Genomic DNA, 26140 nt, shown 5'->3' with positions numbered 1-26140 from the left:
TATGTGTCTATATTTATACGGTTATCTAATAAAAATTCTTCCACACTCTTACAGAGCTCAATGGTTTTATGTACTTCACCTTGTTCCAATGCAGGAAGTACTAGCAGTGGGGGCATAACTAATGGACAGTGTGGTGATGGCATTCTAGGAGCCGAAGACAATGGAGCCTCTTATGGAAATGTAGCCATTATCGACGATGAACAGGGTATGAGGAATGAATTACCTGTTATTGGCAACATTTCGGAGGACAGTTATTTGCTATTGGGGCTAAATCGAAAAGCAATTTCCCCCAAAAAACGTATTCAGTGACAGTTGGCCAGGCCGGTAGTCATAGCAACCAAGGTATCAACCTCACAGACAATGGGGTGAAAACTTCTGTAAACGATAACTATCAATGCTATAATCCAGACAATTTCTTAAAAAATCAGTATGACTTTCAAAACTTTAATTTTGTGAATCGTAACAATTCTAAAGAGAACAATTTGGAGAATGGAACATTGAAGGAACTTATATATAGTTTTGGTAAAAAGCTCAATAATATAAAAGCATTACAAATGGACAATCTTTATTTAAGAAAATGTTTGGACAGTAACATTATACCTATGGGTTTGCATTTTTTAAACAACCCATGGGTATAGAAAATAATTACTTTAATATTAAAGAATGTAACAAGATGTTTGATAAATTTGGAATGGAATTTATGGAATTTATTATAACACATAATGATAGTAAACTGAGTGGGTTGCTAAAGGAAGTGGAAGAGTTAAACAAATCTATTGTGAATGATTTAATTTATACACAGTGGGAGACACTGCACAATAAACAATTTCATTATGCTGAAATGAATAGTAAAAAAATGTTTTTATAGGAAATGTAAGAACTTTTTCAGAGATTTGAAACAATATGAAAGTGACACACATATAAATGGGGTAAAGAAAAAGACAAACAGAGGGAAACTAACAGTTACCAGAATAGGCAGAGGATGAGGGGAGAGAACAAACGGGGATAACTGGCAGTATCAACAGCATCAAGGTAATGGAAGTAATTTTTTAGGAACACAGCAGGAGTGGAGCAGGGACCACAGGGGAGAAACTTGGACACAGAGACATCAGGATTGGGGCAATCCCACCCTGTAGATAATAAGGTGGACAGTATACTAAAATATCTATCTAACAATCAAGAAACCATCTGGACACAGGGAGTGATACACAGTATGGGAGACTACAATATTTACAATTATATGCAATATCAGATTCAAGCTGAACATTTCAAATTGTTTGCTAGAGGTATGAAATATGTTCCTGTGAGGAGGTTTGATATTGTGGACAAAATAGTCAAATTTAAATTGTATTTAAGAAAACTGAATTTGGGTATATTCTTTCAGAATCAGAATGACAGGGTATACAATTATGAATTGAGAAAGAAAAGTGATTTTACACCGCCCATACACAACACCTTAGTTGCCTTTGAAAAGGTAGTGACAAATGAATTGTACGAATTAAAGAATAAAACCAAACATCATAGGCACAGGAATAACTGGAGTGTTGAGGAACAAAAATCATTATGGGACATTTGTGACACTCATAACATTCGTATAATGACCCCTGACAAGGGAGGGGGAATAGTATTATATGACATGAACGAATATATACAGAAGATATATGAAATCTTGAATAATACAGAGAAATATAAAATTTCCTCCATCAATCAAATCAATATAGCCCATAGAAAGATAGACCTATATTTAGAATAATTTTTATTAGATAATCGTATAGATATAGACACATACAAGTTTTTGAAAGTGGAACATCCAGTGTTAGCCACAATTGTTGGAATTTCCAAAATACATAAAAATGTGGAAAATCTCCCTTTCCATCCTATAATATCAGAGAGTAAAAGTAAGACCTTCCCATTTGGAAAGGCTATAGATAGATGGTTGAAACCTATATACCAAGGGGTTACACACATAGTTAAAGACTCTTGGGATTTCTTAAGTAGAATTAAGACAGAGTTACGGAAGGAAAATTCAGTATTTTTAACCATAGATGTCATTGATTTATTCTCTTGTATACCCAAGGATGAAGGTATCAGGAGATTTACTAATAGTATTTCCAAACACACACAATTAGAATGGGACAGAATTGATTTAATAACGGAGTTTATGAATATGGTACTGGACAATGACTACATCTATTTTGAAGGAGAGTACTATAAACAGAGACATGGCATTGCTATAGGGGCAACGTGTGCCCCCATTTATGCTAATTTAGTACTACATGACTGAGAGGAAGAATACATCACTGGTACCCACTGGTCCGAGTCCATAGATTGTTATGTCCATTTTTTGGATGATATTTTCATTTTGTGGAACTGTCCAGTGGAACTTATCACCCAGTTTGTAGATTACTTAGTACCAATTCCTATTTAAAATTTACTTACAACCACAATTTGAAAGGTATAAACTATTTGGACACCTATATATATATAGTGATGGAGGTAGCAGATTACAATAAGAGAATGGAGACCATTCTGTCCTCGGAATCTTATGTAGCTATATCTTTGAATGAATTAAATGGGCATTTGGTAAGGATCCATATGTATTTCGAAGACATGTTTATGAATGGGACTATAGATAAGAGCATTTATAATTATATAGCAATGTCAGCCCCTAGGATACCTGTGGTATTTGGTAACCCCAAGATTCACAAGGATGTTTATCATCCTCCAATGAGACAGCTGGTGAGTGCAAAGGGGAGTATTACATATGCAGCAGCTAAAGTGGTGGATACCATATTAAAAAAATACGTAAAACTTGAACAACACATTTCTAGGGATTCATGGTCGTTCTTGACAAGGGTGAATGCTTTAACTCTCAAACCAGAAGATGTTTTTCTCACTATAGACGTGGTCGATTTGTATTCCTCAATACCCCAGGATATAGCAGTAGAATGGGTAGAGGATAGGTTACTAGTAAGAGGTGCCCCCAGGGATGAGATATTGATGGTGAGAGAACTTTTGGATATAATTCTCGCTTGCAATTTTGTGACTTTTAACCAGAAATACTATCATCAGATAAAAGGTGTCCCAATGGGGTCACCATGTGGGGGGAGCGTAACTAATTTAGTTTTAGCATCATGGGAAAGCAATTTTGTGTTCAAACATCCATTTATATCAGAGAAGGTACATCTGTATGCGAGGTTTTTGGATGATATTTTTATTATTATGGAAGGAGATAGAGAGGCAGCTGAGGGCTTGGTCAACGATTTCAACAGTTCAACTGAATTTTTGAGATTCACTTGGGACTACCAGAAAGAGAGGGTCACTTATTTGGATGTTGATTTAATTAAATCATCCAAAAATGGATATTTGTTGGCCAAGATTTACCGTAAACCTACGTGGTCTAATAGTTACCTACATTTTGAGAGTAACCATCCTTACCACCAAAACGCTATCGAAAGGACAATTGGTCCGGGCGGCTAGGATGGTCATTGTGTTTGCTGATTTTTTGCTGGAAATGGATAGAATTTATGAATTGTTTTCCAATAGAGGCTACCCGACCCCCATGTTAGTAGAATTAATGACGGAGGTAAAACACAAGAGAAGATCTGGGTTTTATCAACCTTTTTTGGGGTTGGACCCTTGGGGATCAAATGCATTAAATGAGTCAGCTAACAATTGTTGGTCTGTTAATCATTCCATGAGGTTTGTAATGACCTATAGTATGGATGCTCCAAGTATCAGCACTTTCATTAAAAGGTTTTGGGCTGTCGCCACTAGTGAATTTGATGGATTACAACAGTTGGGACAGCAGGTAAAATTTACCTACAGAAAGGGACCTGGCTTAAAAAATATCTTAGAAAGCCAATCAGGAGTAACCGACATAAGAGCTGGAATGTTTACATGTAATTCTTGTAGACATTGTAGATTTGTCAAAACAGGGCTTCATTTTTATATACGAAACAGTACTCATTTAGTAAAAGGAAGGTACAATTGTAAAAGTTCTCATGTTATATATGTAGCAGTATGCAATTCCTGCTCGAGTTTCTATGTCGGAAAAATGGACAGGAAATTATGTCAACGCATGTATGAACATTCTTATGCTATTAAGAAGAACAAGGAAGAGAATGCCCTGGCAAAACACATCCAGGAGTTCCCAGAGCATGGGTTTAATTTTATGGCAATTGACCATATAAATCCCAAACATGGGAGGGGGATGGATTCACTTTTGTTGGAAAGGAAGGAACTATTATGGCAGCTAAGGCTAAGAGCATTTGCACCCCCAGGCCTTAATGGCATGCTGTCTATAGCATGTATTTTAAAGCTGAAGAGCCTGGAGAGGTAGTTCCTTCGGCTGCCTGAGTTCCACCATTGAGTTGCAAGTGCTTAGTTGCAAGCTCTAGAATTTGTAATTTCATATAATTTTTTTGTAATCATTGCACTATTATATATTTGTTTGGTGAAAGTATTTTTTGTCTAAGACATTGACTCTCTCTGAGTTGCAAGTGTATTGCATGTGATTTTTGAATTATATGAATGTTTGTATGTTTTTAATATATAAATGTATTTTATTGCATTTCATTCTGCGTTTTAATTTTAATTTTGGTCAGTCGGATGGCAAAAATATCACATTATTTCATAGGGCAACAAATATTAAGTAGGAAAAAGCCATATGATTTTTATTTGATGTAGAGATGCTGTATCACTTTAAATGGTGGAATAAAGGAAGTGATGTCATAGCTGAAAGGGATTTTAAAGTCAGTGTCACCATTTTGAATTTTTGTTGTTACATGTTAACTATTTCTGAGGAAGTTGGTCTTGGGACTGACGAAAAGCTATAATTTGAAGGCTTAAATAAACTGGCGCATGTTTTAAAGAGATTTTTTATCGGTTTTTATTGGATTTCGATCATTTTTGGATTATATCTGGCTGGTATTTTTGCTGCATTTGTCTTGGATTTCTGTGGATTCCATTTGGCGGTTTCCAGGCTGTTTGGTCCTTGTGTGGTTCAGGAATTTCATTATGCTGAAATGAATAGTAAAAAAATGTTTGATAGGAAATGTAAGAACTTTTTCAGAGATTTGAAACAATATGAAAGTGACACACATATAAATGGGGTAAAGAAAAAGACAAACATAGGGAAACTAACAGTTACCAGAATAGGCAGAGGATGAGGGGAGAGAACAAACGGGGATAACTGGCAGTATCAACAGCATCAAGGTAATGGAAGTAATTTTTTAGGAACACAGCAGGAGTGGAGCAGGGACCACAGGGGAGAAACTTGGACACAGAGACATCAGGATTGGGGCAATCCCACCCTGTAGATAATAAGGTGGACAGTATACTAAAATATCTATCTAACAATCAAGAAACCATCTGGACATAGGGAGTGATACACAGTAAGGGAGACTACAATATTTACAATTATACGCAATATCAGATTCAAGCTGAACATTTCAAATTGTTTGCTAGAGGTATGAAATATGTTCCTGCGAGGAGGTTTGATATTGTGGACAACATAGTCAAATTTAAATTGTATTTAAGAAAACTGAATTTGGGTATTTTCTTTCAGAATCAGAATGACAGGGTATACAATTATGAATTGAGAAAGAAAAGTGATTTTACACCACCCATACACAACACCTTAGTTGCCTTTGAAAAGGTAGTGACAAATGAATCATACGAACTAAAGAATAAAACCAAACATCATAGGCACAGGAACAACTGGAGTGTTGAGGAACAAAAAGCATTATGGGACATTTGTGACACTCATAACATTTGTATAATGACCCCTGACAAGGGAGGGGGAATAGTATTATATGACATGAACGAATATATACAGAAGATATATGAAATCTTGAATAATACAGAGAAATATAAAATTTCCTCCATCAATCAAATCAATATAGCCCATAGAAAGATAGACCTATATTTAGAATAATTTTTATTAGATAATCGTATAGATATAGACACATACAAGTTTTTGAAAGTGGAACATCCAGTGTTAGCCACAACTGTTGGAATTCCCAAAATACATAAAAATGTGGAAAATCCCCCTTTCCATCCTATAATATCAGGGAGTAAAAGTAAGACCTTCCCATTTGGAAAGGCTATATATAGATGGTTCAAACCTATATACCAAGGGGTTACACACATAGTTAAAGACTCTTGGGATTTCTTAAGTAGAATTAAGACAGAGTTACGGAAGGAAAATTCAGTATTTTTAACCATAGATGGCATTGATTTATTCTCTTGTATACCTAAGGATGAATGTATCAGGAGATTTACTAATAGTATTTCCAGACACACACAATTAGAATGGGACAGAATTGATTTAATAACGGAGTTTATAAACATGGTAATGGATAATGACTACATCTATTTTGAAGGAGAGTACTATAAACAGAGACATGGCATTGCTATGGGGGCAGCGTGTGCTCCCATTTACGCTAATTTAGTACTACATGACTGAGAGGAAGAATACATCATTGGTACCCACTGGTCCGAGTCCATAGATTGTTATGTCCATTTTTTGGATGATATTTTCATTTTGTGGAACTGTCCAGTGGAACTTATCACCCAGTTTGTAGATTACTTAAACAGTACCAATTCCTATTTAAAATTTACTTACAACCACAATTTGAAAGGTATAAACTATTTGGACACCTATATATATATATATATATATATATATATATATATATATATATATATATATATATATAGTAATGGTCACAGGTTTCAGTCCAAAATCTTCCGTAAGGACACATTTTGTAATTCACATCTGGAATTTACTAGTAATCATCCCAATTCCCAAAAAAGAAGTATTCTGAAAGGTCAATGTATCAGAGCGGCACGGATGACCTCTGTATATGCTGAAATGGTAGCTGAAATCAACAATATTGGCAAAATGTTTAGGAAACAATGATACTCAGACAATTTAATACAGGACATTTCTAATTATGTCAAAAGAGAATGGGGGAAGAAATAAATGCCAATTTTGGGTTATGATACAATCACGTACAACCACAATGTTAAGGAGAAAGACCTTGACAAAATGAAGGGGTATAACCAAGCCTGTATATTAGAATTTAATCCTACTGTGGTGGAAGTAAAAAACATTACCCATAACAACTGGAATATCTTAAGGAGTGATGAAGGGGTACATAAGTTAGGAGATGTACCTTGTTTTGTATACAAGACCAGAGATAACCTAAAAAGAATGATAGAATGAAGGACAACAGATAGAGGTAACAAATCCAAGGATACGATGGATGGTACTAGTAGATGTGGACATTGTAATCAATGTTACACTATTTTGGATGAAAAAACTATCACATTGGGAAATTCTAACAAAACTAGAATAAGATTTAAGAAGGGGAATTGTCAAACCTAGCATGTTATATATTTAGGGAAATGTACTAAGTGTCCAAGTTTCTATGTGGGAAAAACTGATAGAAGGCTTAGGAACCGAATATATGATCACTTATACTGTATAAAAAAGAAGGATAAGAATAATGCCTTATATAGGCATTTGGAATCCAGTAGTAGTTGTGATTCCTTCAGGTTCGCCATTCTAGATTCAGGTTTGACCAATTTAAGAGAGGGAAACATTAAGGCCAAACTGGGGCAGAAAGAAGTTAGGTGACAAAATGTTTTTAAATGCAGCCAACCCTCCAGGATTAAATGAATGTATCCCCACTAAACCCTTATTACAGGCATAAACTACCAAATGGAATTTTCATATTGATGTACATAGTTTTCTTACCATGGGTTCGGAATGTTTACAGAATTAATTATCTATTTATTTATATGTTGCACATTTTGTCTATTTTAACAGAATTAATTTTTTAACAGAATCAATTTTTAATATATAATATTTACTTATGATACTCTTCCACTAGAAATATGTAGTACTGATATCTTTAGCCTTATATGTATTATACAATACAACATAGTAGTTTTACATGTATTATTTATTCCTTTTTTAGTAATAGGTGTTTGTTTAGGTAGTATATTTATGATGCAAGTATTTAACGTAATTCATGAGTTGGACATATTTTAGAAGCTAGCTTTTTAATATGTAATTATGTGGTTTAATTCATTAATAATGTTTTGAATGTGACTGGAAGACAGAAAGTATTTAAATGACTGGTTTGATACGGGCATTTGTTCTGATGAAATCTACGATCCGTAGATGAAAGTGCTGAACTTTGAATAAAGTGAATTTGCTGATTTACCACTGTTGGGACATGACACTTATTCTATCAGTGAACCATTTTTCTTATTTGTTTGGTGTAGGTATGGAAAAAGTGCAACTTGTGACTGTGCATGTGCGATTAATGTGTGATGTATCCCCATACAGCTGCTATGGAGAGACCCAAAAATGTGCAGCCTCATGCCCAGCAACTGGCCCTGCTGCATTGGCAGTATGGTGAGTACAGAATACCCCCTACTATTAGCAGTAGGAAATTAAAATTATAGTAATGGTAGCACTGCCTGTATATATAATTGTGCTGTAAAAGTCAGGAATAAATGCCTGTGTCAGGCTGCCAGTGTTACAATGGAGCATTCCTAGCTGCTGTGTAATACAGATATCAGTAGCAAACAAGGTACAATATGCAGGAGAGGAATATTAGAATATGTATGAGTGTGTCTGAGTGAACCTGCCAAGAAAGTGCCATGTCAGGGCTACTGTAACAGTTAGAAATGAAAAGCATTCCCCTGTGCAGATCATGCAGGAATAGTAATTGTGGAGCTCTGAGTTGTACACAGATATGCATATCAAACTTAATAAAGGTGATCCCAAACACTGGTGTGTGTCATCTCACTTGTACCTGATAAATAGAAATGTGTATGTCCTGCAGAATGCATTAACTGAGGTGAACTGATTTAGCACTGCTTGTCTGCATACTTTAGAATGGGCATGTCAAATAAATGGAAAAAAGCAACAGTACATATTCCCATCAGAATGTGTTTTACTTGTTTGTCTGCCAGCATTGTCCTGTGTTAACCTTTCAATTTCAGCTGTATGCAGCTGTGAATGTACTGAGAAATGTATAAGGCTAACAGGTGCAGACCTAAAACCTACACTGTGTACTCAGGAATCTAAATTGCAGTATGTAGTTGTAAAACAGTCACATGTGCAATCCAGCTAATGTGCATGTTTCACAAACAGTGACACCAATGTCTGTTGTGTATGCATAATTTGTGCTGAAAATGGGAAACAAATAATGCAACATGTCATAATAAAAGTACTGTGCACAAAAATATGTACTAGATAGAAATGTCACAAGCAACCCACAACACCTCCCCAGTAGCTCAGTCTGATAAGGACTAGGCCTGTACTTCAATTTTGCACACAGAGCACAGTTCAAATCCTGGGGCCGCCACTAACATTTCAGTCTGGTTCTACAGTTTTAAACTGCAATCTGAATAGAAAAAATAATGTACTGCAACACATGCATTTTCCATACAGGGCACACAGGTAAAGAACTTTAAATAGAAATGCTATTATGATGTGTATAACTATGAAAGGTGTACAATTACTGTGTTGATCAGCCCCAGTCCTACAAATATATGTAAGATAGACAGCCACGCTCTGCAGTCTGACCCAGACAAGCCCCTCAAGTTTCACTCTGTCATGGATAGTTTCCCCAGTTGCCAAGAAGCCTGCACACAGAGAATGTCACAGGAGATGTATGTGAAAGACACAACACACACTCCAGGGCCTGCAACTAATATGTGAATCTGAAATATGTGTAGAAACAGCAATGTAATGTGCACACAGTTCATCTGCACAGGCCCACAGGCGAAGAAATTGGTATAGAAACAGGTCTGATGTGTATAACTAAAATAAGGGTACACTTGTTGTGTAAATATCTACAGCTGTTGGTGTGCTGTAGCAGCCCCATGGCCCCAGTAGAGTGTAAATGTGGTCAGAAGGTAGAGTACTGAATAGTAGTGTACTGACAAATATACTTGATAGCAGTTGTCAATTGAATCTGTTCCCTTCCCACACCACTCAACTGATCTGACCATCACACTGAAACCAATATCGGTATGTTCCTAAACAAACCTCTGCTATTGGGACTGTTGTTCCATTTGGTTTATCATTGTTTAAACTGTGTGCATACTAATATTCCCTGTTGAATAATCATCTTATTGCCTGCCTGACATACCACTGTCATGCTGTTGCAACCATGAATGACATTCCATATATCCATGGGTTTTGTTTGTTATGGCACTGTTATAATTGCATTGTTTTGGGTAAATGAGAATATCCATGCATGCTATTTTGACTAATGTTGTAATGTGTTGTGCATGATTAACCAATATTCATTGTTACTTTCCACACCATAGCACATATGGGAAGGCAGATCCCAGTGGATCCGCCTCTCCCACCCTACCTGACCAAGGCACCTGGTCCCAGCACGTCTGGGACCCAACCCAGACCTCCCTCATCTGCTGGTCCTGTACCACCCTCGGGTGGAACTGGTGCAGGGGATGGGGCTCAGCCCCCCTCCCTGCAAGTGGGCACTGTGAGGACGTTGTCACCTGGGATGAGGTCTGTGGCATGGTGCGCAGTGTCCTCCAGATGGAGCTGGATGACCGCCTGTGCCAGGTGGAGGGCAGGTTGTCACAGCTAGAGGGGCAGGTGACCCCTCCAGCCCAGACCCCAGCACAGCCACCTTCAGGGCTGTGAAGGAGTAGTGGTGATTGCCATCGGGTGGGGACATCAGTGCCACTACTACCATATGTGGGGCTCATGATCCTCAGATTCCCAACCACCCTCCCCGTCAAGGTGTTTACCCCCATGTGTCATACACCGCCCCTGTCTGCTGTCTTGTCTGTCTTGTCTGTCTGCAAATGCAACCTCTCCTACCAAAGCTCCCTCACCACACTTACCAATAATCCTTCCTTAACATACCACTCTCACCTTAAAAAAAAAGAGGGCATCTGTCCCACAAAAAAAGCACATCCCATACATAGCTCTGCATTTCGCCCAGGAACATGTACCCAGCACACAATCTAACCCTACCAATTATCCATATTGTATGATGCCCACACACCTCCCTGTAGGGTGTGAGGCTCTAAATTCTAAATTGCCCACATTGAAAGCAGCTGTTGCTGCCAAAGAAATGCAAAGCTATGGTCCTTTCCTACACTCATCCTGCACATCCCTACTTGTTTCTCCTTTTGTTTGTCTCCCGGCTTGCCCCAATTTCACCACTTTCATATCTCCCTTTTTTCTTTTCGTTATTTGAAATTAGCATGGGTTTAAGCAGCCATAAACGGGCGTAAGTGAAGCTAAGCTCAGGTAAGCATCGCTTAGCTACACACAAACCCACACACACCTTCTTACAACTGCTTTAAAGTGCCTTAATCACTCTGTCTCCCATAGCCCCTAATCTGCCCAGCAACAAAATAATCAGCCCTTGCAATTCTCAAATCCAGAACCTTGCACATTATAGCCAAAGTGATTTCCCACTACGCCCTGTCAGATGTAAACAAATCTGATGTTTTCTCAAGCATATCATCCAGCAGAGTCATTCAACAGTAGGGGAAATGTATTTATATATGAAGATGTCTGTATGTATGTGTATATATATACATATATATATATATATATATATATATATATATATATATATATATATATATATATATATATATATATATGACTTTTGATCAAAAGATCAAAAGCCCGGATCCATTAACACTGAACATACTTTACCGAAAGCGATTTCACCGAAAAAGCGCTTACGGTAAAGTATGGTTAAAAAAAAAAAAACAACATTAAACCTACTTCTATGCAGGGGGGACAAGCCCCCCTGCACCTCCCTACTTTAATCTTCTCCGAGGTCGCAGTACAGTGGGGAAAAGGGAATTTTCCCTTATCCGCACCATAGTACGACCGGCACAACTAGCATACTTATACGAAAGTGCTGCTTTGGTGAGCATCACTTTCGGATAAGTATACTCAGTGATTTCTGCTTCAGTGGAAAGTGCATTCGTGGATCTGTATGGATCATACATATCTATATATATATATATATATATATATATATATATATATATATATATATATATATATATATATATATATATATAGAGAGAGAGAGAGAGAGAGATAGCTATATAAATATATAAAATAACACAACAAATAAATATATGACAAAAGGCACCATTAATGGGATGAGGGGGCCCAAATTAAGTACCGCTTGTAGTTATTGATATCATCCCCTCCTCCGCAGCTGATCAGACCTGCCTTGCAACACAATAACCAACACTTGCAAGTCTCATACCCAGGACCCTACACAACATAGCCACAACAAGTTAGCAGTAATCCATTCACCTGCACGATGTTAGGATGATATCAATAACATATCATGTAGAACAGTTTGTGTACCATAGGGAATGTACAATGTGGAAGCAGTAAACATTCCAATGATACACATACACACACACACACACACACACACACACACACACACACACACACACACACACACACACACACACACACACATACATACACACACATATATGTGTGTATATATATATATATATATATATATATATATGTATATATATATATATATATATATATATATATATATATATATATATATATATATATATATATATATATATACACATATATATGTATATACACATACATACACATATACATATATTACTACGTATAGATATATGTAAGAAGATACATATTTAGAGGGTGCACAGCATATTTAACAGTCAGAATTCCTACAGTTGCCACCTTTTAAAATGGCCAGTGTTTGATTATTTCATACAAAAGACAATTTTTCCTTGAAACATATGCCCACAGAAAAGTCAAAGGATATGACACCACACACAGGTTTGCACACATAGAAATGTTTATTTGTGTACTATTTAAGTTGTATATGCCATTTCATATAGCAGTTAAGTGTTTGAAATACATAATAACTGAGTTATGCAACTCTCAAGGAAATCATTTGATACAGTAATCTGAAAGCATGACATATGCTGCGGTCCAGACCAATACCTTAAAGTAGTACAACAGTAAAGAAACACTGGCCTGGAAGATAAGAATCAATCAACACTAATTAATTACAGATGTAGTTCAGCAGCCTCCATATACACTCTGTACCCAACCTCTAGGGGGAAAGAATTAAGTTGTCACAATGAAAATGTATATGTTACATAACAATGCTTAACTTAAACATCAGTATCACACTGACAAACAGAACTGTCTGTAAGACAAATAAAAAAACACAAGATCCACAGATGGTGTATATGCTTTATTTGTACCAAGCGAGCATCTGGTACCTCGGCATATCGCCTTCAAGGATAGTTAATATGATGCACCACACATTAGTGTTCATAGGTTCATAGGTTCATACTAGGCTATCTGCCCTAGGGCATTTATAAGCCTAGCCAGAGTATGTTTGGCTTTCGCCACCCATTTTAAATTAATTTTGCTATGCCCTTTTTCAAGGTTAGTATACTGTGCCTCTGTCTAACAGTGACACAGAAGTGATACCCGGGGTAAACCTATGATCTCCCATCCACTCATCAAGATTCCTCTTGAAGAGAGTCAATGAGGGACTCTGCCTAACCTGGACTGGGATTTTATTCCATAGTGAAGGGAGCCTCTGGGTTATGAATCTGTCCCTCCAGCATGTCCTATTTATTTCAGTGCTGAGGTTCAAGTCTCTCAGCGTAGCTCGATGGGATTTGGATTTTTGAGGTGCAGCATGTCCCTTAATTCCGGGTTGGACATGACCTTATCGTCAGGCACAGGTCACCTCTGAGCAGGCGGTATGCCACTGAGTAGAGCTGGAGTTTCTTTAACGGTAGCATATGGCATCTGTTTGAGCCCTTTGATCCTCTTGGTGAGGTACTTTTGGGGTCTTTCCAGTTGCTGCAGGTGTTTGGTAAGGTACATCCCAAAGGGGCATTGTACTCGATTATGGGCCTGATGAGGGATGAGTAAAGAGGCACGATGACCTCTCCTAATCTAGATGTGAATCCCTTCATGATTAGGTGGGCTATATAAAATGTTTTTCTAACCACTTTGGCCATGTGGTTGTCAAATGAGAGATTGCTATCAACTTGGGTCCCCAGGTCCCTAATGACTTCTTCTGTACTTAATGGATTACCACCTATGTGGTATTTTGTGGGCACTTTGTTTTTGCCAAATGGGATGACTATACACTTCTTGGCATTTAGCTTGAGGCCATGACTCTGGCACCAGTTGTCTGTTTCTATGAGGCCCTTTTGGAGGATGCTTGTGTCGGCTGGAGAGTCGATTATGGCCCAGTTTGCAGTCATCTGCGAACTTGGTCAGCCACAGTCCTTCCGTGTTGGCCTGTACCTCAAAATATATACCAAACAAGAGAGGTCCCAGGACTGAGCCTTGTGGGACGCCACTTGTAACTGGTTTGGAGTCTGACATGGCTCCAGCAATTCTAACCATGTGGGTTCTGTCCTTGAGCCAGTTTGCAACCCATCTAGTGACATAGGGGTTTATATTTAAGCTGGTGAGCTTATCTATAATGCCTGAGTGGGGTATTGTATCAAGGCTTTGAGGTCCAGATAGGCTGTGTGGACCACCTTCCCTTCGTCAATGGCCTTGGTGACTGTTTCAAAGAAGTCAACCAGGTTTAAGAGGCAGGATCTGCCTTTAACAAAGCCAAACTGGGTAGGATCCAGTGTCTTTAGGTCCCCAATATCTTTATTTATGAGGTCCATGATGATCCTTTCCATAGCTTTGCAGACCAAGCTAGTCAGGCTTATGGGGCGATAGTTTCCAGGGTCCGTTGAGGCACCACCTTTGTGGAGAGGGACCACTGTTGCTGTACCACTCTTTGGGTACATATCCTGTAGTAAGGCTGAGATTGAACAGTAGTTTTATGTTTGGGTTTAGCTCTTCTTGGAGTTCATGTAGGACACAGCCTGGGACACCGTCTGGTCCCATTGATGCTGTGTTTTTGCTTTGGAGAGGCAGCTCTCACCTGAGCATCTGAGATGTCAGGGGCAGCACTCTGCTGGGATAGATATTTGCCCTTTGGTGGGGCGGGAGACGTTTGCTGAACCTGTCAGCTAGGATGTTGGCAATGTCTGTGGGATCAGTGTATTTTTTGTCATTTTGGACTAATTCTGAGCATATCTGGGAATTCCCACCCAGGTTCCTGACATAACTAAAGAAAGCCTTGTGATTATCTTTAGTGTCCTGTGCAATTTTTCTCTCGAAGCTGGCCTTTGACGATTTTATGAGTGCCCTTAGTTTTTTCTAATACTGATCAGAGATGCCTTCCCTTTTTGGGATTTTGCTCTATCATGTAGTAGCTTCCTCCTTCTATTGTATAGTTTGTTTATGGCTGGCGTCCACCAGACAGGACGTCTGCCTTTGGAGGATTGGGTCTTGGTTTTATTTGGGATTGCATGATCCATGCATTCCTGAAGGTGTTCATAGAATGCATTTATAAAGGATTCTGCGGTCTGGGCCGTATTTTCCACAGGCCGGGCTTTGAAGGATTCCACCTCGGTTTTGAGGAGTGTGAAATTTGCTTTAGAGAAGTTTTTCACTGTGGTTTTCTGGGCAGGGGTGGGTCGGGATGTGAATATCCAGTGAGATCAGTTTATGGTCTGATCTTACCAGTGAGGGATACACTTCTGGTCTGGAGCATAGAGTCCCCATGTTGGTGATGATCAGGTCCAGTATGTTTTCCCCTCTTGTGGGAGTGGTAACAAGTTGTTCCATAGCATTTGAGTTTATGAATTCTAGGAACCTTTGGGCAAGGGTGTTGGAGCTAGAGTAATGCTCCCAATCTATGTTTGGGTAGTTGAAGTGATCTCAGCACTTGAGCTGTAATTCATTGGTTGCCTTGGACCATTTCCAGCTCTTTTCAAGTTCCCTGTATAAAAATCCGCCTCAGGGCGTTTTTTTTGGCTATATACCCAAGCAGAGCTCCACGTGGTCCTGCAGAGGGGTCCTGGCTACAGAGAACTGAAAGAAGCGACCACTTTCCTGATTTAAGTACTTTTGGCTTTTTATCTGCATTGTCCTCTCTGGCTTTCATTTAATAAGATACAACTGTTTTTGCTTTGCTGCTGTATTCTAAAGTATCTGCACTTAAAAGTAGTATTTTGGTCGACTCTGGTCGAATATTACTGTTTTTGATAATTTAATTGCTGAGGCTGCTCACTAAAGTGTGCTAGCCTGTGTTAATCGTTTTACTGTTTGCCTGACTGCATTTCTGTGTTCTTCTCTAAAAACAAAACAAAAAAAAAATACTCCTTGTTTTCCCGCCTTTGCTCGACTAGTTAAGACCAGTATACAGGCTTTGCTGTATTCTGGGCTGTGTGTAGTTCCTGTGTTGGCCATTGCCTTACTTGGATAGAAGGAAGTTTCTGAGCTCACCAGTGGGAGTGGGGAGCCTTGAGCAGCCTATCTGTCCCTGGGGAAGTGATCTCAGCACTTGAGCTGTAATTCATTGGTTGCCTTGGACCATTTCCAGCTCTTTTCAAGTTCCCTGTATAAAAATCCGCCTCAGGGCGTTTTTGGCTATATACCTAAGCAGAGCTCCACGTGGTCCTGCAGGGGAGTCCTGGCTACAGAGAACTGAAAGAAGCGACCACTTTCCTGATTTAAGTACTTTTTGGCTTTTTTTATCTGCATTGTCCTCTCTGGCTTTCATTTAATAAGATACAACTGTTTTTTTGCTTTGCTGCTGTATTCTAAAGTATCTGCACTTAAAAGTAGTATTTTGGTCGACTCTGGTCGAATATTACTGTTTTTTTGATAATTTAATTGCTGAGGCTGCTCACTAAAGTGTGCTAGCCTGTGTTAATCGTTTTTACTGTTTGCCTGACTGCATTTCTGTGTTCTTCTCTAAAAAAACAAAAACAAAAAAAAAAATACTCCTTGTTTTCCCGCCTTTGCTCGACTAGTTAAGACCAGTATACAGGCTTTGCTGTATTCTGGGCTGTGTGTAGTTCCTGTGTTGGCCATTGCCTTACTTGGATAGAAGGAAGTTTCTGAGCTCACCAGTGGGAGTGGGGAGCCTTGAGCAGCCTATCTGTCCCTGGGGGAAGTGATCTCAGCACTTGAGCTGTAATTCATTGGTTGCCTTGGACCATTTCCAGCTCTTTTCAAGTTCCCTGTATAAAAATCCGCCTCAGGAGTTTTTTTGCTTTTTAGCGGCGATCAGACACAAGCGCAGCAGCGGTTATACAGGTGTAAACTATTCTATACAGGTTTTAACTTTTTTTGGCTCCGCCAAGTCTGCTCTTCAATTTTTCCCTTAGAAACTCTACTCAGTCTATCTAGCTGTATATATCAGCACTTGTTTTCGGAACTTCTATCCTTAGCAAGCACTCATAAAAAAACCAAGCACTCTTACCCTAAAGTAAGCACTACAGGTATCCACTACCCCTGTGAATATCCACTTCCCTTAAAGGCACAACACTCCTTAAAATATTCTAGTATGTCGGTGGTAGACCACTAGCATCCTCTCTTGTTCAGCTGGTTAATCTGGGAATCTTAAGACAATGTTACAATTGTCTCATGTACACAGACAACCCTCTCCTCCTTCCTACTAACACATATACTTGTGAGAGATGCAACTATATAGCCAGACTGGAGGCTGAACTCTCTCAACTCAGGACTGGCAAGACCAGTCAGGAAGAGATGGTACCCACACCCAAAGCAAAACCAGTCACACATATAACCACCACCAATGCAAACCAAACACATAAAAACACAAAGACATACTGGAGGCTCTTGTAAAACTTACCAAAACAACAGAGGCCTCCAAAGCAGACACCCAGAAATACACCCTCACAAAACACAACACCTACAACACATACCTCAAGCAACAGGTGTGTCACACATTCACAGCCCTAAGGCAAAATACTATGCCAGAGACATTAGTAATAGGTGACTCTATAGTCAGACACACCGATGTTCCACTTACCAGGCTGAATAAGGAGAGGGTAACGGTGAGCTGCCTATCGGGGGCTAGGATCCGCCACATTACACACGCACTCAGGTCACTCCAAAGCAAGTACAAATATGATTCAGTCATTGTCCATGCGGGTGTGAATGACCTGAGACGCACCTCCCTGGACTACATGAAAAGAAACATTGAGGAGCTCTCCGATTATGTAGCCCAGACTGGTATGACCCTGACCCTGAGCAGCATCCTGCCTTCACCAAGAATGATGCCTCAGTACAAAGACAAAATGATCAGTTTTAACAATTGGCTTAATCACTGGTGTCATTCTAGGGGATCAATGTCTGTCAGCCTGGGATGATATGCTGGACAAGCCACGTTGCTTCTCAAGGGATGGCTTGCACCTGTCACCACTGGGCTTCCGGATACTGGCCAAGGCTCTTGCCACCCCATAGTGCCTTTTTAGGCAATGCTCAAAGGACAAATCAACCACCATAAAAACAAAATGGAAAAAATTAAGGGTAATGCTGCTCAACGCCAGAAGTCTAAATCTCAAGATGCAGGCACTCAAGCACTTCTCAGTATGGAGAACATCGATGTCTGTGCAGTAACTGAAACCTGGTTCAAGGCTCCTGAGAGTACTCCAGCACTACCAGGCTATACCTCATATCATGCATTTCGCCTCAAGTTCCAGGTCGAACCACAAAGGGAGGGGAGTGTCCATTTTCATAAAAGACACCTACACCTCTCGATTGGTGGCTGCTCATGAAGCATCAGAAACCATACAAGTTTTACTCACCATAGGTAAAACTGCCATACAACTGGTCGCATGTTATAGAACACCCTCCCAATCCCAGGAATCCCATCAAGCATTCCTGAAAACACTGGAGGATATGAATGTCACACCAAACACCATCATATTGGGTGACTTCAATTACCCCAACATAGACTGGGCCCACTATTCTAGCCCTAACACCCTGGCCCAAAGATTCCTGGAATTCATAAACTCAAATGCTATGGAGCAACTGGTCACCTCTCCTACGAGGAGAGATAATATACTTGACCTGATTATCACAAACATGGGGTCCAAATGCTCCGCACGGATATAAACCCCTCACTAGTAAGATCTGAGCATAAACTGATCACGTTGGATGTACATATACCACCCCCACCGCCAGAACAAAAGACTACAGTGAAAAACTTCTCAAAAGCTGACTTTGAGCTCCTTAAGTCGGAAATGATATCCTTTAAGCCTACTGGGTCAATGGAAACCACATCCCAAAATGCTGAATCCTTCACAAAAGCCTTCTATGGACATCTCCAGGAATGCATGGATCAGGCAATCCCAACTAAAACCAAGACCCTCTCCACCAAGGGAAAACGCCCGGTTTGGTGGACCCCAGCTATAAACAAACTGTACAACAAAAGAAGGAAGCTGCTGCAGGACAGAGCCAAATCCCACAAGGGAAAGGCTTCCCTGATCAGCACAAGTAAAAACTACGCTCTCTCATAAAACATCTAAAGCAAACTTTGAGAAAAGATTGCCAAGGATACCAAAGACAATCATAAAGCCTTCTTCAATTATGTCAGAACCTTGGGAGGAAATTCTCAGATATGCTCTGAGCTGGTACACAATAACAAAAATTCACTGACCCTACTGACATTGCCAACATTCTGGCAGATAGGTTCAGTGCAAATTTCTCCTCCCTCACCCCTAAAGATGAAGTAACTATCCCTGCTGAATGTAACCTACCTGTCATCACAGACACACAGGTGAAATCAGCACTCAACAAGGCAAAAACACAGCATCTATGGGACCCGATGGTATCCCGGTTGCGTTACGTGAACTCAAGATGAACTAAACCCGCCCCTAAGAACTCTATTCAATCTTAGCCTCACTACAGGATATGTACCTGAACACTGGCACAGCAACAGTGGTCCCACTCCATAAAGGGAAATTCAACTGACCCAGGTAACTACCGCCCATAAGTTTGACCAGCCTGATCTGTAAGGCTATGGAAAGGATCATCATGGAACTCATAAATGGCGACATTGGTGATCTGCAGACCCTTGATCCCACACAGTTCGGTTTTGTAAAAGGCAGATCCTGCCTCTTAAACCTGGTTGACTTCTTTGAGACAGTCACTAGTGCCATCGATGAGGGCAAGGCTGTCCACACTGCCTATTTGGACTTGGCTAAGGCCTTTGACACAATACCACACTCTGGCATCATCGACAAGCTCAGCAGCCTAAATGTAAATCCATATGTCACAAGATGGGTAGCAAATTGGCTAAAAACAGAACCCATAAGGTTAAAATTGCTGGAGCCATGTCAGACTCAAAACCGTCACAAGTGGTGTCCCACAGGGCTCAGTCTTGGGTCCACTCTATTCGGCATTTATTTTTCAGATGTGAAAGCAAACATGGAAGGATTATGGCTGACAAAGTTTGCAGATGACTGCAAACTCCATAGTGGATTCACCTGCTGACACACACATCCTACAGAAAGGTCTCACTGAAACGGACAACTGGTGCCGGAATCATGGCCTCAAACTTAACGCCAAAATGTATAGTCATCCCCTTTGGGAAAAACAAAGTACCCACAAACTATCACGTAGACAATAACCCACTGAATACAGAAGATGTAATCAGAGACCTGGGGACTCAAGTCGATAGTGACCTCTCCTTTGACAACCATGTTGCCAAAGTGGTCAGAAAGACTTTCTACCTAGCCCATCTCATCATGAAGGGATTCTCATCCAGATCAAAGGAGGTCATTGTACCTCTGTATTCCTCCCTCATCAGGCCCATGATCGAATATAATGCTCCATTTGGGATGTATCTCACCCGGCACATGCAGCAACTGGAAAGACCCCAGAAGTACCTCACCAAGAGGATCATAGGTCTAAAACATGTGCCTTATCCAGCTAGATTAAAGAAACTCCAGCTCTATTCAGTAGCATACCGCCTGCTCAGAGGTGATTTGTGCCTAACATACAGGGCCATGTCCAACCAGGAATTGATGGACATGCTTCATCTCAAAAAATCCAAATCCACCAGAGCCACACGAGCTAAAGATTTCAACCTCTGCACAAATATGAATAGAACATGCTGGAGGGATAGATTCATAACACAGAGGTTACCCATACTCTGGAACAAAATCCCAGTTCACGTGAGACAGAGCCCTTCATTGGCACTGTTCAAGAAAAATCTCGATGCATGGATGGGAGATCGCAAGTTTACCCCCGGAGTGACCTCAGTGTCACTACTAGACAGAGGTATAGTTTACTAAATAATGGGGTTCCACATGTGTCACTACTAGAGAGGCGCAACTACATAGTATGGGGTGGCGTAAAGCCACATCACTGTTGGCTAGGCTTGTAAATGCCCCCGGGCAGATAGCCTAGTACACTACTATGAAACTATGAAACTATGAAACTATGAAGTCGCCCAATATAATGGTGTTCGGAGAGACCTTCATATTTTCCAGTGTTTTCAGGAAGGCCGAGTGGGGTTCCTGGGTTTGGGAGGGTGGTCTGTAGCAGGCTATAAACTGGAAGGCAGTTTTACCCACTGTTAGTTGCACATGGATAGTCTCTGATGCTTCGTGCTTTGCCACCAACCTGGAGGTGTGGGTATCTTTGATGAATATCGATACTCCCCCTCCTTTTGTTGTTCGGTCCAAGTTTTGGGCGAAAAAGCATGGTATCAGGTATAACCTGGTAGTGCTGGAGTGCTCTCGAGTCCTGAACCAGGTTTCTGTTACTGCACAGATATCGATGTTCTCCATGCTAAGGAGAGTTTCGAAAGCGCATCTTGAGGTTTAGACTTCTAGCGTTGAGTAGCATTACTCTTAGTTTCTTATCCCTTGTGATACCTATGGAGGTGGGTTTGTCTTTTGAGCCTTGCCTAAAAAGGCACTATGGGGTAGCAAGAGCCTTTGCCAATATCCGAAAGCCCAGGGGTGACAGGTGCAAGCCGTCCCTAGCAAAGCATCGTGGCTTGTCGTGCATATCATCCCAAGCTGACAGGCATTGGATCCCCTTTGAATGACACCAATACTTAAGCCAATTGTTGAAACTGATCATCTTGTCTTCATATTGTGGCATCATTCTTGGTGAGGGTAAGATGCTACTCAAGGTCAGAGTCATACCAGCCTGGGCTACATGCTCAGAGAGCTCCTCTATGTCTCTTTGTCTCTATGTTATATTAATATTAATATTGGTAATATATTTTTTGATGTTTTATGAGATGTGTATAGTCCCTTTACAATGTCTTTGTTTGTGTCTTTCGGCTTTTCCCGGTTAGGGGTCGCCACAGTGGAACTCTAGTCCACTAATGATTGGCAGTAGAGTTTTACGTGCTAGCTTGCCGGGCCTAACACACAACCTTCAATGAAGGAACGCCCGTTCATGCATGTCGCCACACAGAAGACGCTCTGACTGAGAATAGAACGGGCAACCTCTAACTGTGAGGTGACAACGCTACCGCAGCACCACCACCGCAGTCCCTTTACTGTGTCTAAAATGTTTAAAATGTTTAAAATTCTCAAAATGTTTAAAATGTTGAAGTCATTTTAAAATGTTGAAGTCACTTTAAAATGTTGCAGTCATTTCAAATGTAGAAGTTAGTTTAAAATGCAGAAGTCACTTTAAAATGCAGAAGTCTTTCATATAATTGATTAATTAATGGTTCACCTGGTATAATTATATGTGTGGTGCATCATATTAACTATCCTTGAAGGCAATATGCCGAGGTACCAGATGCTCGCTTGGTACAAATAAAGCGTATACACCATCTGTGGATCTTGTGTTTTTTTTTTAATTTTAATATTTACATCTTGTGTTTTTTGTGGTTATTTTGTGGTTATTATGGCAGAAGATGTACCAAGTGATGGTCGAACCATTGGCATGGCAGAGACTATGTTGTTTGCTGAATTTATGTGAGAAAGGTAGGCTAAACTGGTCACACATGATCCATGACTTATTTCTGAAGATGCTGACATTAACCTGCGGTATGGAAAACTACAAAGGTTGATGGTGAAAGAAATTAATTTGCATTATGGTACAAAACTTTTAGAAAAGTATATCAAATTGAACATTGCTCCACAGGGGTTAAGGGTTAACAAACTTCCTTCATAGGACTTCCAAGACAAAGATCAGGATTTCCAGGAAGAATTGAAGCAAGCTGCCATACGGTGTTCTTTAGAATGCTTTGCATTTTGGTTAAACGGAACACTTGCACTACTGGTAAGCTGAGTGATCAAATTTCAGATTTGCAGCTTAAACTTAAGAATGAATCTTCTAGCAGTGTATTTTCTACTAAGATGTGTGACATAAAAAGTGAAATGGAAAAAGTGGAATATAGTGTATTGGCACGTAAAAGGAGAAAATTAATCCACGATGTGGAAGATTTTAAAAGCAGAATCATTTTCTCTTGGCAGCGTGCATCACATACTTCATGTATTCAATGAAACTAACGGCTGGGAAGGACAGAGTATACCAGCGGGAAATCAAATCTTAGAGACATGTCTACATCATCAGTGGAGACGCTCTCAAAAAAGAGCATTTTGTTTGAAAATTTGGATGGCGAGAGTGCTTCAGGTTCCTCTCATTTTTCGCCAGGGGCCAGCAATCAGACTTGATCACTGAAAGACAACCAACGCAAGGGTTGGAAGAATGGCAGGAAAGGCAAAAGACTTTAAGACATTTTGAATATGTTACCTAGGAACCTGTGCATATTAATGATGAGTTAAAAATTGTAAATTTGTCAAATTTAATGTTAACTGACAGTGCGATAAGACTTTTGGGGAGGGGAACTAAATTTGTGCCTACAAAAAATCCCACTTTGGCTGAGGTAATGATGGAAGCCAAAACTTTTTTTAGGAAATTACACCTTAGGGTATTTTTTGATAAGAATAAGATACATGTTAACACTTTTAGTCATATGTCTGACAGTTTGGAAGAGCAATTGTTTTAAGATGAAGTAGATAATGAAGTTGACAATGCATTGATGAATATGTCGATTGATGATTATGATGACAATTTTGATGAAAAAGCAAATTAAAATATTGTATATTGTATGTTTGACACTGGTTATTCCTGATTTCTGGATCCCCCATTGGATGTTAAAAGTTATTTTATGCCCCCTAAATGGTCAATAGCAGTGACTCTCTTTGAGCAGGTGTTACTAAAGAATGTTGAATTTGCCCATAGTAAATTTGTCAAGTGTAAACCAAAGTTTAATCTGACACAGTTAGAGTGGTTAGAGTTGAGGAAGCCAAGAAGAAGTTTGAATTAATTGGTCTTTAGGGAGGCTGATAAAGGCGGTAATTGGGTCATTATGTCAAGAAATCAGTATGATGAGATGGTTAATGTATTATTAAATAAAGAAGATTATGTTGTGTTATCTAATAATCCAGTAAATGAATACAACAGTGAGTTGTGAGATTTTGGAAAGTGGAGAAAGGCTGTGTCTTTTATCTGGGAAAGATGTTAAAAAATGATAATTAAGGACCTCTATGATCCTCATTTTTATGCCATACCCAAAAATTTGACCCCCCGGGAGACCGATAGTCTCTGGTATCCCCTCTTTTGTGTACAATGTGACAATTTTTATAGATTCAGTGTTGAAACAATATTTATCTAGGATATCATCTCATATAAAAAACACTCAGGATCTTTATAAAATTGTTTTGAATATTAAATGGCAGGCAGATTACTATTGGTCTACATTAGACGTGAGTTCCTTATATACATCCATACAACATAGGCATGGTTTGGAAGCAGTCCAGGATGTGATGAGAGAGGGCCCAAAGACAGCTTTTGTCATCAGGATATTGGAATTTTGCTTAACTCATAATTATTTTGAGTACAAAGATAGGATATATTTACAGAAGAAAGGAACATCTTATGCACCCAGTTATGCTGCGTTATACATGGGCCTTTTTGAAAAGTTGTTCATGTATAATACTAATTTTTGGAAGACAACAGTAATATGTTATAAGGGATTTATCAATAATCTCTTTTTTATTTGTAAGGGCCAGCCATCAGAATCTAAAGAATTTATTTCAGAACTGAATGGTAGTTTTCATGGACTCACATTTACCATGTCTATGGGTAATGTTAAGATTCAATTTTTGGATGATGAATTTTATATAGGGAATGATTATACTATCCAATTCAGACCATTTAGGAAAGCAACATCAGTAAATAATTTTTTGTTTGCAGAAAGTATGCACCCCCCACATTTATTGAATTCACTCCCAGTAGGAGAATTTAGGTGGATTTATAGGAATACATCTGAAGAAGGGTATAAAGAGCAATTCCTTATAGAAACTAGAGATAGGTTGTTACAAAGAGGTTATGATCAAATTTTGTTGGATGAAGGGATACATCAGGTATTGTGTGGTGAAATGACTAATATCAGGAAAAAAGTGTATGTAAGTAGTAATTTGAAGCCCAGCACTGCAGTGAAAGAGTTATTATTTGTATCTAAATATTCATCATTATCTAATATAATGAGGAATTTGATACAAGAACTATGGCATATTGTGTGTTTAGATCACATAGTGGGTGATTTATTTCCTGGGTTTACTAGGTTTTTCTATGGGAGATACCTTAATATGAAGGAACTGCTAAACAGACCACTTTGGGACAACAAAACTACTAGGGTAGGAATGTATAGTTGGGGAGATGCAAGGTATGCAAGTTTGTTAAGAATCTTTCAGGTACTTTAATCAATAATAAGAAATTTGAAAACTATTATAGATTTTCTTGCAATTCTTGCATGGTTGTATCAAAATTGGGTGTGGATGCAATCCGATTAAGTGGCATATTGGTCAGACAAAGAGGGCAGTAAAAGTTAGAATTCTAGAACATTTCGGGGATATTAGAAATCATAATTTTAATAGTCCGGTAAGAGAACATTTTTGCAGATTTCATGGGGGTAACTATGATATGTTCTTTTTTAGTGTACTTGCCAGTCCTTGCAATATTAGAGGTGGTGACTTAAAGCATAGATTATTAAGTTTGGAAAGTAGATTAATTTTAAATTATGGTACCCTATACCCTAGGGGTTTAAATTTGGAGGCACACATCACTATCATATAAATATGTGTTATAATTAACACAGAAATGTGTATAAGTAATGTTCACATTAGTGTTATATTAATATTA

Source organism: Protopterus annectens, chromosome 1.part2 (assembly GCF_019279795.1).
Source record: "Protopterus annectens isolate FY-2018-M chromosome 1.part2, PAN1.0, whole genome shotgun sequence".
Lineage (NCBI taxonomy): Eukaryota > Metazoa > Chordata > Ceratodontiformes > Protopteridae > Protopterus > Protopterus annectens.
The sequence above is the reverse complement of the archived record's forward strand: the minus strand, read 5'-3'. Positions refer to the sequence as shown.